This window comes from Rhamphochromis longiceps, linkage group LG22 (assembly GCF_057381845.1).
Source record: "Rhamphochromis longiceps isolate RC_006_pf linkage group LG22, R_longiceps_female_GT1.1, whole genome shotgun sequence".
Lineage (NCBI taxonomy): Eukaryota > Metazoa > Chordata > Actinopteri > Cichliformes > Cichlidae > Rhamphochromis > Rhamphochromis longiceps.
In genome coordinates, this window is record NC_140577.1 from 3214587 (window position 1) to 3233572 (window position 18986).

Sequence of the window (18986 nt, forward strand, 5' to 3'; positions counted from 1 at the left end):
TGGGTCTTCCAACATGACAATGATCCAAAACACACCGCCCGGGCAACAAAGGAGTGGCTCCGTAAGAAGCATTTGAAAGTCCTGGAGTGGCCTAGCCAGTCTCCAGACCTCAACCCCATAGAAAATCTGTGGCGGGAGTTGAAAGTCCGTGTTGCTCGGCGACAGCCCCAAAACATCACTGCTCTCGAGAAGATCTGCATGGAGGAATGGGCCAAAATACCAGCTACTGTGTGTGCAAACCTGGTAAAGACCTATAGTAAACGTTTGACCTCTGTTATTGCCAACAAAGGTTATGTTACAAAGTATTGAGTTGTATTTTTGTTATTGACCAAATACTTATTTTCCACCCTGATTTACGAATAAATTCTTTACAAATCCTACCATGTGGATTCATGGATTTTTTTTCCACATTCTGTCTCTCACAGTTGAAGTGTACCTCTGGTGCAAATTACTGACCTCTGTCATCATTTTAGGTGGGGGAACTTGCACAATCGGTGGCTGACTAAATACTTTTTTGCCCCACTGTAGCTGCCATCACCAGTGTGTGGATGACTGGTAAAGTCTGGCAAGACTGGATGACTGGTAACGTCATCCACATCACTTATGACATTTCATTTATGTCATAAGTGATAGCACAGCTGTGCATTTGAACGTTTCAGAAATCCCTCAGGACATGGTATATTAGTTAATCTGGAGACTTCCCATGTACCACTAGAGAGAGACCAAGTACCACCAGTGGTACGCGTACCAAAGTTTGTTAACCACTGTCTTAGGCTTTATTTGGCATTGTTCAGTTTCCTGGTTTAATCGTTTGTTTCATTTGTTTCATTTCTGGTTAGTGTGCCTCCCCGGTGGTTCATGCTTCCTCACCTTTGTCTTCATGTTTGTTGAACTCCTGCCTCCTTGCTCAGCCTCCTTCTGCTCGTTGTCATGTCCTCGATGTTGCTGTGTGTCCTGTAATCCTTGTATCCCTCATGCCTCCTAGTTTTTTCCCCAATTTCTTCCATCTGTCCTTTTGGGAGGAGCTACATCCCCATTATTAAAAGCTTTATCAAAAGACCAGCAGCAGCCTTGTGGCATCTCATCTCATCCTCTCATTCTTTGAGCCATAAATTTAGGGACTGTAACAGGATCAACAGATGTTCACATTTTAAAGCATCTTTTATACTTTTTAACTTTTGTGATCATTTTGACTGTGTTATAACTTGTGACATGGATTTTTGCAGGAAATCTTCTTTTTGCCTCTCCGTGAATCCCTACCTTATCGTGGTGGAGGGGTTTGTGTGTCCCAGGGATCCCAGGGGCTATGTTGTCTGGGGGCTTTTGCCCCCTGGTAGGGTCTCCCATGGCAAATTGGTCCTGGGTGAGGGACCAGACAAAGAGCGATTCAGAAGAACCTTATGAAGAGAACATTGAGGGAACAGTTTACCCTGCCCGGGATAGGGTTACCGGGGCCCCGCCCTGGAGCCAGGCCCGGGGAGGGTGCCCAAGGGCGAGCGTCTGGTGGCCGGGCCTTAGTCCATGGGGCCCGGCCGGGCACAGCCCGAAGAGGAGAAATGGGCCCATCCTCCCGCAGGCCCACCACCCTCAGGAGGTGCCATAGGGGACGGGTGCATTGTGTGCCGGGTGGCGGCCAGGAGTGGAGGCCCTGGCGGACTGACCCCCGGCTGCCAAGACTGGCAATAGGGACATGGAATGTCACCTCTCTTGTGGGGAAGGAGCCTGAGTTAGTGCGTGAGGTTGAGAGGTACTGGCTAGATATAGTCGGGCTCACCTCTACGCATGGCTTGAGCTCTGGAATCAGTCTCCTGGAGAGGGGCTAGACTCTGTCTCAGTCTGGAGTTGCCCCTGGTGAGAGGCGGCGGGCTGGGGTCAAGGTCAAGGTCAAATTTATTTATATAGCACATTTCAAACAGCCGATGCTGCACAAAGTGCTTAACAATATAAAAATGGTATTAAAAAGCAACAATGTAATATAATAATAACAGTAAAAAACAATAAAAGGACAGTAAAAGAATTAAAACAATAACTAAACTAATTCAAATAAGACCAAAATGCTTGGGTCATAGTGTGTTAAAAGCCAGGGTATAGAAATGTGTCTTTAGTAAAGATTTAAATTGCTCAAGTGTTTGTGCAGATCTAATATTTAAGGGGAGACTATTCCAAAGTCTGGGACCTGCCACAGAGAAGGATCTATCACCACGGGATTTGAGGTTAGTCCGTGGGATGGAAAACATTAGTTTCGAGCTAGACCTCATGGTTTTTCCTGGAGCATAAGCACAGAGGAGCTCAGACAGGTAAGGAGGGGCTCGGGCATTAAGTGACTTAAAAACAAAAAGTAGAAGTTTAAATTGGATCCTGTAGGAGACAGGAAGCCAGTGTAAAGAAGCTAAAACTGGGGTTATATGCTCTCTCCGTTTGGTACCAGTTAGCAGGCGAGCAGCAGCATTTTGAACCATCTGAAGACGATGGATGGTGGCCTGATCTAGACCATAATACAATGAATTGCAGTAGTCCAATCTGCAAGTAAGAAAAAGGTGAATAACACGCTCAAGGGCTTTACCTTGGCTAGCTGTCTTAACTGAAAAAAACAGGACTGAACTACTGCACTCACCTGCTTATTCAATTTAAAAGAACCATCAATGTAGACACTGAGGTTTTTTACATGTTTTACAATACGAGGAAAGGGCGCCCAGAGTGCTGTCGATATGATTAAAGTTGCCAAAAATAACAACCTCAGTTTTATTTTCATTTAGCTTTAAAAAAATGTAATGACAACCACTGTTTGTCATCGTCAAGGCAGCGTAATAAGAGCTGCGGATGGTCTGACCCTGCTTTTAAAGGTAGATAAATCTGCAAATCATCAGCAAAACAATGAAATGAAATGCTGTACCGCGAGAAGATGGAGCCCAATGGCAACAAATAGAGTGCGAACAGGGCAGGACCCAAAATAGAGCCTTGAGGTACACCATATTTAAGAGGGGCTATTTTGGAGTTGTGGGGGCCCATATTGACATGAAAAAACCTTTCTGACTAATAGGACCGAAACCACTGTAGGGCAGATCCTTTTAGGCCAGCATGAAATTCTAGCCGTGATAACAGGATGTCATGGTCGACCGTGTCAAAAGCTGCTGACAAGTCCAACAATAAAAGGGCAGCAGGGCTGCCAGAGTCCAGAGTTAAAAGAATATCGTTAAAAATCCTTAAAAGTGCCGTCTCAGTGCTATGTAGTGATTTAAAACCAGATTGAAATTTTTCAGAGATCATATTAAAATCAAGGTGTGCCTGCAACTGTAGGTAGACCACTTTCTCCAAGACTTTAGATAGGAAAGGAAGCTTTGAGATAGGCCTGTAGTTGGACAGAACAGTTGGGTCCAGGTTTTGTTTTTGAAGAAGAGGCTGAACTACAGCTTGTTTAAAGCATGATGGGACGCAGCCTGTAGCAAGGGACGTATTAATTAATCTCAGGATGAAAGGCCCAACAGTATTAAAAGTGCTTTTAAACAAGCTCGGGGGAGACAATCAGAGGGGCAGTGTGATGATCTTAGGTTACTAACTACCGCGGTCAAGTCCTTAAGGGAGACGGGATCACACTGCTCTAAGACAGCTGAGCACACAGGAGAAGGACTCTGATCTGAGGCAGCAGACAACGAGACAAGGGCCCTGATCGATAGGATCTTGTCATTAAAAAATGCTAAAAAATCATCACACATACTTGTTGAAGAAGTGACTCCAGAATTAGCACATAAACTAAGAAAGCGATTAAGAATATTAAAAAGTACCTGAGGCCTGTGACTGTTTACTGACACTAAGTTTGAGACAAACTGTGTCTTTGCAGTTTTTACAGCTTCTTGGTGAGCAGAAAGACGAGTCCTTAAAATCTGTAGGGAAACATACAATCTGTCCTTTTTCCATCTCCTTTCAGCGCGTCTGTAGTCACGTCTGAGGGAGCGCGTATGTTCATTCAACCACGGCTCTGATAAATGCTTAGCGCGCAGTCCTGAGCGGAGCAATAGAGTCCAAGATATCAGTGCAGGTAGAATGACGAATGTCCGAAAGGTCCTCAACACTCTTACAGTTGGAGTTCATTATTCCAGAGTCCATAAAGGCAGCAGAAAAAGCGGCGCTGTTAGTACATTAAGCGCTCGCTTTTTGTGCGCTGGGACGTACGGCTTATCCATCGAGCAGCGCAGTGTTAGAGTGAACAACACAGGAAGATGATCGGAGATGCGCAACTCGGATATTTCCGTGATGCACACATCCAACCCGTGGGAGAGCACCAAGTCCAGTGTGTGACCTTTTTCATGCGTGGGACCAGTAACCCACTGGGTCAAGTTAAAAGAGTCAATAATATTTAAAAAGTCCTTGACCAACAGTTTAGAGTCACAGCAGACATGGATGTTAAAATCACCAAGGATTAAAAAACTGTCAAATTTAAGAACGATTCCAGCCAGAAAACCTTAAAACTCTTTGATAAAATCCTTGTTAAGCTTGGGAGGGCGATATATGAGGGCACACAGCAAAGGTGCAGCAGAATTCAGGTGTAACTCAAACAGCTGGAGTTCAAAACTAGAGCAACTTTAATACATTTTCAGTGACCCTTCACTCTAAGAGGACAACTGGTTCCAAGTCAATGCAGCAAATTGACTCACAACAAAAGAGTCAGATGATTTCCATAGAGAGGCACTTTGCATCAGCAGCACCATGCTCCAGTGCTCTGGGAGAGTTTATAGTCCTGAGAGTTGAACACTGGATGACTGACAGCTGTCCTTCATCACAACAGAAGCCACAGAAATCCTCCTCATCCAAAACATGACTTTGATCTGCGTCCTCATCTGGACTCTCCTCTGCTGCTGCTTCACAGGTAAAGTCCAGAGAATCAAACTCCTCTCCTCTATCAACATCTGTCCCTCTGAAATGAAGCCCACAAAACCATGAAGCTGCTTTATGTTTTTGTCTCTGTATCCTCAGAGTCCAGAGGACAGATCACAGTGACTCAGCCTGGAGCAGTGAGCTCTGCTGTGGGAGGATCTGTGAGCATCAACTGCAAAACGAGTCATAGAGTAGATAGTGGTGTTGACCTGTCATGGTACCAACAGAAAGATGGAGGAGTGCCTAAACTGCTCTTTTACTATGTTAACAATCGAGTATCAGGGATTCCAGCTCGTTTTACAGACAGTGGATCAAACACTGACTTCACTCTGACCATCAGTGGAGTCCAGGCTGAAGATGCAGCAGTTTATTACTGTCAGGGTGAATTCAATGTTAACAGTCAGTGGGTGTTCACACAGTGAAAAACAGTCGTACAAAAACCTCCCTCAGTCAGACTGAACAGAAACTGAAGTGACTGCTGCAGCTGGAAGATATTGCAGAGACTGATACAGTTCACTGAGGACACACACACACACACACACACACACACACACACACACACACACACACACACACACACACATTTCCTTCTAATCTAAAAATAGTTTCTTTTTTTCTTTTCCCTAAAAATTAAGTAAAAATCAGTCAACATGTTCAACAAGTCAAAGAGTTATAGAGAAAACTTATTGTGACCTTTGACCTCCATTCCATACTAGAACCACCATAATAACATCTATGATTTGTTAAATTTTAACAGTTATCAGTAAAATAAGACCTTTATGTTAAAATATATGAAAATAAAATCAATAAATATCATACAGCTCAACATAAAAAATAAAGTTTAATTTAAATAATCTAAACATAAATTTGAGGCTCAAAAACAAACACTCTGTTTACACAGTGAAAAACTGTCGTACAAAAACCTCTCAGCTGAAGAGGAACTGATCTGAAGCAACAGCTGCAGAACAAACTAAAAGACTGGGAGGAACGATTACTTTAATATTTACTGTGGAAGTTCATTTGTGTGCACTCACAGTTTAACATTCATAAATTTATTGAATACGTTGTTAGTAACATGAAAAAGAAAATGAAGTGGTGTCCCCGAATAAAAAGATAAATGTTTAATGAGTCACAGAATACGGACACAACACTGGCTCCAGATGTTTAACACATTAACATTATTTTTAGATGACTGATGTTCTCTGCAGCCCATCAGTCTGACTCATTCTTAGTTTCTACATTTATAACAATAAGTTCAGATGAAAAGACGTAGCTGGAAGGTCCACAAAGAAAAAAAATGTTGTTTTTGCTCATTAAAGATTTTTATATTAATCCAAGTTGTAAAATATAACAAGCTGTCATTAGAAATACAAATACTGTTGTCAGTGTTTCTGCACTGATGAGCAGCTCTTTTCTATTTGTAAGCTGTTAAATATTAAACTGATGCTTCTGTGGAGCTCAGCTGCAGTCCTTGTTATCACACAAATCCAGAAAATCATTGTAGTCACATCACAACTAGTGTCTATAATATTCTGATATTCTGCTGATTAACAAATCAAGCAGGCTGTTATAACAGTGTTTGTAGGGGATGTGTTCAGTGAAGATTTAGCCTCATTTGGATATTTCCAGCACAAACGAATCACTGTTACTGTTGTAAAAACCTAAAGTTATTTAGTCAGTTTCCAAAGTATTAATGTAGACAGAACAAAGAAGTAAAAAGTTTCTCTTTAAAATAATATCTTACTAATGCTTAAAAGTGTGACATTAATATAAAGTCCTACCTAAATCTGAAACCACTGAAAATAAGATGTGATCATCCTCCTGACAGACTGTGGTCTTTGTCTTGTGTTAAGAGGTTTAGTGAAGTGAGTTTCTCTCATTTTGCTGTGAACACTAGAAGAGATTAACTTCTATATAAGTTGATTAAAGCAGACCTGTAGTCTCTCATCTGCCTGCATTCCTGTGTTTGCTCTGTTAGTCTGTTCTTAACATCATGTCCACTTCAAGCTCAATTCTGTCGTCATTATTTGAGTCCAGTTATTGTCTCGCTGCCTTCTGTGAGTTACTCAGCCTCTGTTTTGTGTGCTTTAACTCTCAGACTCCTGATCTCCACCTCATCCTGACAATTAGAGATCCTCAGCTAAGTCTCCACCTGCTTCACCTCTGCCACCACCAGCTTGTAGACTCTTCTCTGCTTTGGTGCTTCATCACAGTTTCACTGCCAAATAGTTCATTAATCAAACGTCAGTAAATCTTCACTTAAACTTGATTTAAATGATCTCTGTTTAAACATACAGATGACACCCTGCTCTTTAATTTTACTTATTAGGTTTTAGATCAGATTAAAATGTAGATCATAAAGCAGCTTTGAGACTAGAAATTATGAAGAGCACACAGATAATCTATGGTTGACATGACCTCAACATCTTATAGAGAAATATTTAATATGTGGATTAAAAAGTATATTTAACCATTTTCACTGCACATTACACTTGATGTGTCTGTTTACATTTTTATTTTGGTCTGGTTTTACAAATATTACAAAATCTTAATTTTTTAATGTGCATTTATTAAACTCACAGAGTCAAAGAACATGTTTTCTTGGTACATTTTTATTCGTTTAAGAGTTTGAAATATCAGCTTTACAACAGACACAAAAGGATGAAACTAGAGGAGATTGTTGCTCTGATTGTTGTCATTATGAGATGGAAACATGACTGTTTGATGAGTTTATTTTTTAAATCTGCAAACACAAAGAAACAAAGAGACAGAAGAAAATCAACGTCAAAGACTCAGTGATTGACATCAGGACTGGGAACACTGGTCTCTCCTCAGTATCTCTGAGACCGGAGTGTGGGAGCCCTGGGTGGCCTCACAGGTCACAGAGCCCACCTTCCCCCACTGGTCTGCAGTGAGCGTCAGGGTGCTGCTCCAGCTGTAGAGGCCGTCATTCTGCAGCACTCCAGGAGTCCTGCTCTCCTCCCCTCTGATGCTGCTGCTGCCACTGCTGTCGCTCGTCTTCCAGGACAGACTCCAGTCTGAGGGGAAGCCCTTGTTGGCCACACACATGAGCGTGGCCTTCCCCTGCTCCAGCTCCTTGTTGGAGGGACCCAGCACCTTCAGGGCGGGGCGGGTATCACCTAGGAAACACCAATCAGCTTAGAGGACAGGAACCACAATTTGAATTTCTCCGTTAAGAAGTTTCTGTCAGGTGTTTTTTCTGCTCCACCAGTCATTCACTCACACATTGTTTCACTTCCCTTTAAGAAACCTCTCATGCATATCAGCACAGAGAGAATCATCACACAGTTTGAGCTGAAATATGTTCAAACTACACTGGAAATAAAAGAAGCAGATGTGGAAACATTTACAGCAGAAGTTTGGCTTTAAAATGATTAGAAGTCTAAATCATGGACGATTGAAGACATTAGTGGACACAAGCACAGAGCAGCTACTCATTCATACAGATTTGAAATGTTATTGAACAGCTCACATGATTTCAAACTAAATCTGAAACATCTGACACGATAAAAACATCAGAAAGCAAACTTTGACTCATCCAAACAGCAGCTGATGTGGTGGAAATTTACAAACTAATCATAAGATGATGAAGTTTACTCTTGTCTACATTTTACTGTGACAGAAATGTAGATTAAACAAGAGAAACTCGCAGAGCTCATCTGAATTAGTCCAGTAAAAAGGACAAACATCAAAAACTCAATTATTTTAAATAAAAAAAATACTTTTCTCTCATCTAAGCAGCCTAACAAGTAGTTATTAAATAAAATTATACAATATTTCATAATAAACACAGTTTAATTAACTTACTTCCAACATCCAGTCTGGTTCCTCCACCAAAAGTCCACCACAGTGATACAAACTCATTGAGGCGCCGTACAAAAACCTCTGACTGTAGAGAGACACGGCTCTCTGACTCTGTCAGACTGAACTAAACCTACAAGCCCTCAAAATACAACTTTATCATCAGAACCAGAAATAATAATTAATAATATGAAACATCCCAGATTTTCATTGGAAATTGTCCTGAGTGTCTGAATATTCATTTCCAAAGCTGACTTTGTTTCTTAGGACAAAATTTATGAATAAAATAATTAATCAGTTACACAAAAAGATTCCTAGCCTTTCATATTAAATGAAATTAAAGAAAAGAAAATTAAATTAAAGAGAAAAAGGACATAGAAGTAACTTTGTTTTTGACTTACTTCCAACATCCAGTCTGGTTCCTCCACCGAACGTGTACCACAGTGATACAAACTCATTGAGGCGCCGTACAAAAACCTCTGACTGTAGAGAGACACGGCTCTCTGACTCTGAGACAAACAAACTCAACAAAATCATTCACTGTTTGTATCATTTAATAATATTATAATAGTGTAATTAAAACAAATAAAGCCCATTACAACAATATTTAAAGAATCTGATTTCAAAATGTAGATTTTACAGCTTTCACATGTGAAAACATCTCTTGAAACCTGACACTTATTTTTTCACAGCTCTAAACACTGAAACTAATTCTCAGCCTAAAACGCTTCAAAAACACTTCAGATTCATGTAGTTATGTTTTGAATTTCACAAAAATATTAAGTACCAGCATTTTTTTCTATAATGTTTTTTTAATTTCTGAAGGAACATGTCCATTGTTAAGACGCTGCCTACACATACAGGGTTTATTTAATGAGTTTTTATTTCTATTTTGGAATTCTGTCTACAAATAATGGTGTTTTAGGAAGCTTTGAAAATTCCTTCCAGGTAGAGAAGACTGTGCTCTGTGCTGTTCTCACTGTGAAGGCTTCTAACTGGTAAACATTACCATTCAATTCGGGTTTTATCACCATGTGTTGCTTTGGTTCACTTTTGACATGTTTCACACACACACACACGTTTTCAAACGACTTCACTGACATTTATTCGTAAACACTTAAATGAACTCCAGTAAATGTTTCCCCTTCACTGCTTTTCTCAGTTGCTTTGGTGAAAGTCTTACATCAGGAACGTCATTCTCACCACTCTTAATGCAGCTCTCCAAATATGTAAGGCCTTTTTCACCACACAGACTCATCTATGCAAAAGACACTTCATAAAACACTTTCACCGTCGTTTTAAGACATCAAAACAGGTTTTTTTGTTTTGTCATTTTTCTCAAAACCTCACCTACTTTGGAAAGAGTACTGCAAAAAATGTAGGCCTAATGTCACAAGGGGCCAAAGGCCTGTACGAAACTGGACTCAAGTGCTGGACCACATGTGGAGACGGTTGAGTTTGCTTCACACAAATCTTTATTTGGCACAAAAACACAGAGTTATACTTGACGTGGGATTCCTGACAAGAAAACGTAGCGTGGTGGCCTAAGGTGGCGTGGTGATCAAGAGGGAGAGAGGAAAAGGGGGTTAGTGGGTTCACAGACTTCTCCAGGTGTGCTTGAATTTTAAAGAGGAGAGCTGTAGCACATGAAGAACGAGGTAAGTACATAGACTTGGGCAAAGGAGCACGAAGCATGGTAGCCTGTTACTACTGTGGGTAAGTTGGCAAACTAGCAGTGAAGAGACGGCAACGCTGGTCTTAAATATCCTGAGTAGGTTGCTCCAGATTGGCTCCATGTGAGGAGATGACGGCTCTGCCCAGGGGCAGACACAGGAGAACATGGACTTAGTGGAAATTTACCAGCAGCTCACCCGGACTGTGACAGCTAATGAGAAGTTTAAAACTGTTTTCAGAAACAAAAATCAAATCTGATGTTTTTTGTATTTTTTTAACCTTACAAAACTGATGAAATGGAGAAAAGCAAAATAATACTCATTATTATTGTGTCATGTGTCAGGAAAAGAAAATGTATACAATCTGAGACCACAGCACCAACTACTGTATAGTCCAGTAAAGTCATACTGCACATGTTTATTAGGTTATTAAGTACACCTGTTAAACTGCTTGTTAATCCAAATATCAGCCAATCACATGTCAGCACCTCATAGCATTTACACATGTAGACATGTTGGACACAGCCTGCTGAGGATTAATTCAAACATCATTAAGAAAGATAATTAACAGTGTCATGGTTGTTGATGCCAGACAGGCTGATCTGCTGGGATTTCTTTACACAGCCATTTGTAGGGTTGATGGGAACGGTCTGAAAAATGTTGATGTCAAAGGCCAGAGGAGAACGGCCTGAAAGTTTTGAGTTTAAAGGACGGCAACAGTAACTCAATCAACCACTCGATACAAACAAGACGCAGAAGAGCATCTCTGCAAGCACAACATGCGACCTTGAAGCAGATGGGCTACAGCAGGAGAAGACTGCACTGCAGGGCCTGTCACCTAAGAACAGGAAACTGAGGTTATAATTCACATGAGCTGACCAAACTTGTAAGAACAAAAAAACAAAAACACGGTGCTCCAATGGCCTCCACAGTCACCAGATCTCAGTTAAAGACAGCATTTTTGGGATGTGCTTGAAAGGGGTGTCCAGCTGGCAAATCTGCAGCAACTATATGTTATACTTGTTGAATCTATGCTACAAAGCATTCAGGCAGCTCAGAAAGCAAAAGGGGGTCCAGCCCGGTACTAGCAAGGTGTACCTAATAAAGTGGTCTGTGAGTGCATATAGTATATGTTTCTGTGTAATTACAGTAGCAGTGCCATGGCATGGACGTGTGAGACAAGACTGAGATTATGCATTTCCAAATGTTTCAACTTAAACGTCTTCTGAGAACATGTGTCCATATGTGATTATAATTGAAGAGCAATTTCACTGCTTTGAAGTCATTTGAGTGGAAACACTAATGCAGTGTTGGACAGTATTCAGCAAAGTGACAGATCTGGAGTTCTGTCTGACAAAACTGTTTCGAAGAGTTGTGAGATTCAAGTGGATCAACAAAGTAACAAATCCCTTTATTAGTGTAGAAACAACAGCAGTGTGTATGTGTGTATGAAAACAACGAGAAAGGCTAATTTGATTGGGGAAAAGCATCACTGATTTGAAACTGCAGCAAACTGACAGAAACTGTAACATATGTTGGAGGTGGATGGTACTGGAGGAAATCATGTTGTATCATGTTGTTTGAACCATATTTAATTTTGGATAACAGCCATCTTAATGGTCTCCTATAGCAACATTTTAAAATTTACATTGTCATCAGAAACTTTAATAATCAACAACATTGCAAACAAAACCAATGAAATGTTACGCTTAACTAAAAAATGTGTTTCCAATAAGTCAAACAGCATGTCTCACTCAATAGTACTTTACATACAGTGAGTATAACTGCATTCATACAAATAATATGTGATATTACATTCTTTCCAAATACCAGCACAGTGGCACAAGTGGTTTAGAAAACACTTTCTCCACAAAGTCTATTGTATTCCCACTGTGAAGCTTTCAGTTAGGTCACATGATCTTCACCAGCAAGTAGAATTTACTCCAAAAAGTTACTTGATTCAATGTAACTGTACAAATGTAAGTGTGACCCACCACTGTACACCATCATAAAGTCACTGACTAAATGCTTTCCATGAAATATTTAATGCTACAAACATGAACGAAAGAATTCAGAAAAAATATGAATTTCTTACTTCTCTACATCTTAGCAAAGAGCAACTGTTAAATGAACTTATTTCAAATATAATCAGTTAGTAGTTCTTCAGAACCCATCAGGATCTGCGTGGCGTACAGAATGTTGTAAAAACATGTAGTGAAGTCCAGACCTTTACTTTTTCACATTGTGCCTTTAAACTTGGTCAGATGATTTCCATAGAGAGGCACTTTGCATCAGCAGCACCATGCTCCAGTGCTCTGGGAGAGTTTATAGTCCTGAGAGTTGAACACTGGATGACTGACAGCTGTCCTTCATCACAACAGAAGCCACAGAAATCCTCCTCATCAAAAACATGACTTTGATCTGCGTCCTCATCTGGACTCTCCTCTGCTGCTGCTTCACAGGTAAAGTCCAGAGAATCAAACTCCTCTCCTCTATCAACATCTGTCCCTCTGAAATGAAGCCCACAAAACCATGAAGCTGCTTTATGTTTTTGTCTCTGTGTCCTCAGAGTCCAGAGGACAATATACAGTGACTCAGCCTGGAGCAGTGAGCTCTGCTGTGGGAGGATCTGTGAGCATCAAGTGTACGACCAGTCAGAATGTTTATAGCTCCAACTGTTTAGCCTGGTACCAACAGAAAGATGGAGGAGTTCCTAAACTGCTCATTTACTACGCTAGCACTCGACAATCAGGGATTCCAGCTCATTTTACAGGCAGTGGATCAAACTCTGACTTCACTCTGACCATCAGTGGAGTCCAGGCTGAAGATGCAGCAGTTTATTACTGTCAGAGTTTTCACTATCCTAACAGTCAGTATGTGTTCACACAGTGAAAAACAGTCGTACAAAAACCTCCCTCAGTCAGACTGAACAGAAACTGAACTGAGTGCTGCAGCTGGAAGATACTGCAGAGACTGATACAGTTCACTGAGGACACACACACACACACACACACACACACACACACACACACACACACACACACACACACACGTGCACACATTTGATTTCAATCTAAAAATAGTTTCTTTCTCGTTTTCCTTTACATTTAACTAAAAATAAGTCAGATGTTCCAAAGTCGAACAGTTATTGAAAAAACGCTTCATCATGACCTTTGCCCTCAGTTTCACACTACAGACGCTGTAATATAATCTATGATTTGTTAAATTTGAACAATTATCAGTAAAATAAGATCTTCCTGTTAACATATACAAAATACAATCATTAAATATCATACAGCTCGACATAAAAACTACATTTTATTTTAAATAATCTAAACATAAATTTGCGGCTCAAAAGCAGAAGTCATGAGTTGCTTTCATGATTAAATCACATGTGACCATAACTACATATACATAACATCCAAATCATATGCAGTGACATGTTTGTCACATGTATACAACCCTTACTCTGAGATTCAAAGTTCATCCTGCACTTTAGACTTTCAGATGAAACAACCTCACCTCGAGTTACAGTCAGTACCTGTTGAGGAGCTTTCAGTGACAACACACGATCAGATAGAAGCGTCCATTTATTATTGACATGTATGTGCTAAAAATAGCTTTTGTCCAGATTCACTGAGAAGTTTGTATCCCAATCTTTAAACACATGAAGGATCAAGCGCTAACACTTCTAATTTTAGCAGCCACACCACCACATGTAAACTGCTGCGTCGATCTGGATTTTGACGTGACCGACACAATGCATTATGGGACTGTTGTTCACGCAAATCTGAGTTTATAATGGAAAAAGGAGCCAGAGGTTGGTTTGGTGTTTTAAAGTTAAAATTTGGAGATTAGCTGCTCTGCTGCAAAATGATGCAGTCGCTCATCTGACCGAACAGAAGCATTTTATGTAGGGTGACCAACCGTCCTCTTTTCCTCGGACATGTCCACTTTTCACGTTCTGTCCGGGGCGTCCGAGGGGATTTTCGAGATTGATGAATATGTCCGGGTTTTCCTGTAGTCCGACAGAGGACCCATGTGTGAGACGTCATCCCCGAACTGCTGTTTTGTGAGGGCTTGTTCTGCGCTCACAGACGGGACTGACAGCGCGCAGCAACGCGTCTAATGATGTTTAAAAGATCCCAAAGCGCATACCGAGCATTTACCCGGTTAGCCGATGGCACTTCGTTCTCACACTACAGGCCTACTTGTTGTTCCTAGAGTATTTAAAAGTAGAATGGGAGGCAGAGCCTTCAGTTTTCAGGCCCCTCTTCTGTGGAACCAGCTTCCAGTTTGGATTCAGGAGACAGACACTATCTCTACTTTCAAGATTAGGCTTCAAACTTTCCTTTTTCCTTAAGCATATAGTTAGTGCTGGACCAGCTGACCCTTAGTTATGCTGCAATAGACGTAGGCTGCCGGGGATTCCCATGATGCATTGAGGTTTTCCTTTCCAGTCACCTTTCTCACTCAGTATGTGTTAATAGACCTCTCTGCATTGAATCATATCTGTTATTAATCTCTGTCTCTCTTCCACAGCATGTCTTTCATCCTGTTTTCCCTCTCTCACCCGAACCGGTCGCAGCAGATGGCCTGAGGGTTCAGCTTTTTTTTTTGTGTGTATATGGTGTTACGGATTCAAATATTGGGGATGGAGACAAGAGAAAAAACCACAATAACAACACTGGTCCGGCCGGGTTGAGTCAAACGATGATTTTAATGAACACACGCGTGGGAGATGGACACTGTATGCAGATAGCCTCGGATCTCAAAATGGTGGAGCATTGATCAAACTCTTATAGCCTCTGGTGCCCCCACCTTATCATAAAAAGCCTAAACATTCACATGCTTTCTCTCACACGGCGCCTAAGCTACGACCTTGGCTCCCCGTCTATCTGCTCCTGCTGAGATGGGGCAGAAAACTCCAGTATATTCTGTTCTCTTCTAATCAGACAAATAAGGCGATGACTTTCTGCAAACAGTATTTCTCATAACTCAGCAGTATAATGCATCATAAAACAATATCATTCATCCACAATAAATCAGCAGTCTAATGTAATGCAAATCAGTTTAACTAATGCAATAGTTATCGGCTTCTTCTAATTCAGGAGAATAATGCCAGCTAAAACTACATAATAATTCCCAATCTTTAATTAGGGGTCTAACATGGCATAAAATAATATTATAATCTAACAATTCCCCCTGATGAGGTCATTAGAATAATGACCTCACCAACACCCTTCAATTCAGTGTGGCCGGGTTCATCTCTTCTCACTCCTGAGGTCCTTTGTCCCCCTGATGGGCGAACCATATGTGAGATGACCTCTGTGTTTGCGCAGTTCAGATGTAATAAAAACTATTATTACAACAATAGCAGGTACAGATGACACTCCCCAGTTCTCCCACAGCTTTATTTTGGTGCTACCTTATACCCTTCAGACGTACTCAGACTAGAACCTCTGTCCAAGGAGCTTTTAGCCTTTATTTTATTGCTGCAGCTACCAGTGTCGTCCAGTTGGGTGATCCTCTGCTCTTCATTCTTCAACCTTAGGGGTTAGACAACCCTTCAGTCGTGGCACAGATCAGGGGATTATTCTGCCCCGATTTCAAACAACGATCTGTGTATCCTCCAGAAAAAGGAACAGGAAGGTGTCCCCCTTTTTGCCCAAGAGCCTCTCGAACCTCGTTGGTCTGGTGTTCCTGGATTTCCGCCAACCCCTTCATGGTTATTGCTGTGTTTATGGGATCCATCCTTTTGTGGTGACTAGCTGGAGCCCAAACGCCATGACCCTTGGACCCAGTTGATGTCTCGGCAGTCACTGTGTCTGTCTCTGCTGCGGAGGATCCTCGCATATCTGTGACCTCGTCTGGTGTCTGTTCCTTTCTCTGTAAGAGACAGAAAACCAAAACACCTCTCTTCCTAACCCTAATAATCGGGCGACCGTGGCTCAGGGGGTTGGGAAGCGTATCTGTAACCGGAAGGTTGCCGGTTCGATCCCCGGGCTCTCTGTCCTGGTCGTTGTGTCCTTGGGCAAGACACTTTACTCTACCGCCTACTGGTGTTGGCCAGAGGGGCCGATGGCGCGATATGGCAGCCTCGCCTCTGTCAGTCTGCCCCAGGGCAGCTGTGGCTACAACTGTAGCTGCCTCCACCAGTGTGTGAATGTGAGAGTGAATGAATAGTGGCATTGTAAAGCGCTTTGGGTGCCTTGAAAAGCGCTATATAAATCCAATCCATTATTATTATTATTATAATCTAATGTTGTTATCTACTGACCTTCTAGTGATTCAGAATTGGTTTAAAAACATTCAGAATGTCCCAGGGACTTATTCTAATCATATCCTATGTGTGTGTAAGCGTGTTTGCATTTAGCCCTCTGCACTCAAAGTCAATACCTACAATATATCAGTCCGGACCATCACGCCGAACGAAGCTCATGACCTTCAAAAGACCAAGTGCCAACTCATTATAAGCACATTTGCAAGGTGTGTCTGAAAATTATTGAAACCACTCTTTTTAACAAAAGACAAACAAATTAACAAATCTTCTAAACGCTATTCAGTTCATTTCAATGATTAATGCTTAAACATGGACGTGATGATCTATGCTTCTCACTGATTCTCTACAAAGGACCAGAAACTTCTCGGACCGCTATTAGCTTAAGCTTTACCATACCTAAGGTATTAAAGACACAAATAAAGTTATAAAAAGTTATGTTAAAACTCAACTTCCCCCCCCTTTTTTGACACATCCCAATGTGTCAAATCAACGGAGCTAGAACATTCAAAAAAGAAAAGGTTAGGCAGCTACAAGGTTTCCCAGATTGTTATGGTGATCTGCGTGTAATGTTCTGACTCAGGTATTTAATATTTTAATAAATGTCGTTTAATTAACTGCCACTACTTAAACTTAGCAAAAGACATAATTGAAGAAAAGATCACAAACAATAATATGATATCAGTGTTTTGTAAGCGCTTGCAGCCCTCTATGCTCGAAGCCTTTTCCCTCAATAGATCAGTCAGACATTCACGCTGACTGTAGCTTTTAACCCTTATTAACTTGAGCACAACTCTACAATGAGCAACAAATCGCGATATGTATAAAAATGATCATGGTTACACCTGCAATGAAAAATTATATCATTATCCTAACACCTGTAAATAGAAGATTCATCAGAGGTTATAACAATCACAGGAACACAAATGTTAGTATAAGGTCAAAAGCTTCAATAAATGATCATCGATGCAATGCTTGTTACATGATTCTCATACAATAATACTGCTGATATTAAAATAACAGTAAAACACCCCCTTTTATCCCGTTTCACTTGACCCATAAACGTGTATAGATGCCTCTTTTAAATTTTATTTCCCCCTGATTTCTCCCTCACTGACCACAGCAGGGGGATCTTAGTTTTGACTCAGCCATGAATCCAGCTCACCTGATTCATCAGTGAGCTCCACCATCACTGGTGTCTGACAGGGTGGTGCTGCATACTCTTCCTGTAATGTCACTATTTTCAACCTGTTAATTAGAGTGCTTAAACCTGAAGTCGACTACGTCCACAACAAGTCAATACAGCTGTAAATGTGGCCAATTATCAATCTATTACCAATCAATAACAACAGATAACTTCTATTTTATGCATGCGTTCAATCAACCACTCACCCAGAGGATCTCCAATCCCAGGAAATTCCTTCTCCTCATTTAATGAGTCTGTCCTCCTTCCATGCCCCGGTAACTGGTCCATCCAGAGCCATATGATCTCAAAATATACATACAACAAGCCAAACCACACCTTGGTCACACCAACCCTTTTCCGCCCCGAAGATGTCCAACGCCATCTTAGTCTGGACTGTCAAAGGTGACTTTAACGCTGACTGTTCTGACAATCCATTTTATAACGTTTCCTGGTCAGATTTGCCAATCTCTGCACCAGGGTTTTAATCGTTTTGCCATTTTCATTAGTTGTTATTTTTATTTAGTTTCGACTCCAGATTTTCAATGTTTACCAGTTGTAATTAGTTTTTACCAATTCTTTGCTAGTTTAGTCTAGTTTTTATTCTCTGAAAATCCTTAGTTTCAGTTTAGTTTTAGTTGTGTTTTGCAAAAATTAAGTGTAACAAAATCTCAGTTCCATCATATCAATCATGCTCTTCTGGTTATCCTTGGGTGTTGAGACTAATAACTATTAACTCTTGCCGCACAGAGTGTTCCTAATTTTGGTTGAAGTGAATTGATAACCCTTTTGAAGGCGATTGATTCACACATTTATTTAGATGTCCCAGTCCTGTTGTCTCGGGATACATCACGCTGCCTTATCTGGGGTTAGCTGTTTTCTGGGGATGCGGGTTGAGTGGGGGAGCTCCTCAAGGAGGGGGAGTGTGCTCCCCCTGATGAGCTCTTCAAGGTAAGCTAGGTTAACCTTCTTGTGTGAGCTTTTCAAGTGCACTTCGAGGTTTGTGGGATTTTTAGTTTTATACATGTCCCTCATAACCCCCTAATCACCCAATATTTCATTTTTGCACACTGTAGTACACATTTAGTTTTTGCTTGTAGCTCTCATACTCTACTTGCCACTCCTCTAAGTCCTGATGTTTCTTAGAGAGGACAAC

The 18986-nt window shown here is 41.0% G+C and overlaps 1 pseudogene; it reads right to left on the minus strand.

Annotated features, from left to right (window-relative positions):
- Positions 1-7677: 7677 nt before the first annotated feature.
- On the minus strand, positions 7678-18215 carry LOC146643112 (Ig kappa-b4 chain C region pseudogene; annotated as a pseudogene).
- Between the last annotated feature and the right edge of the window lie 771 nt (positions 18216-18986).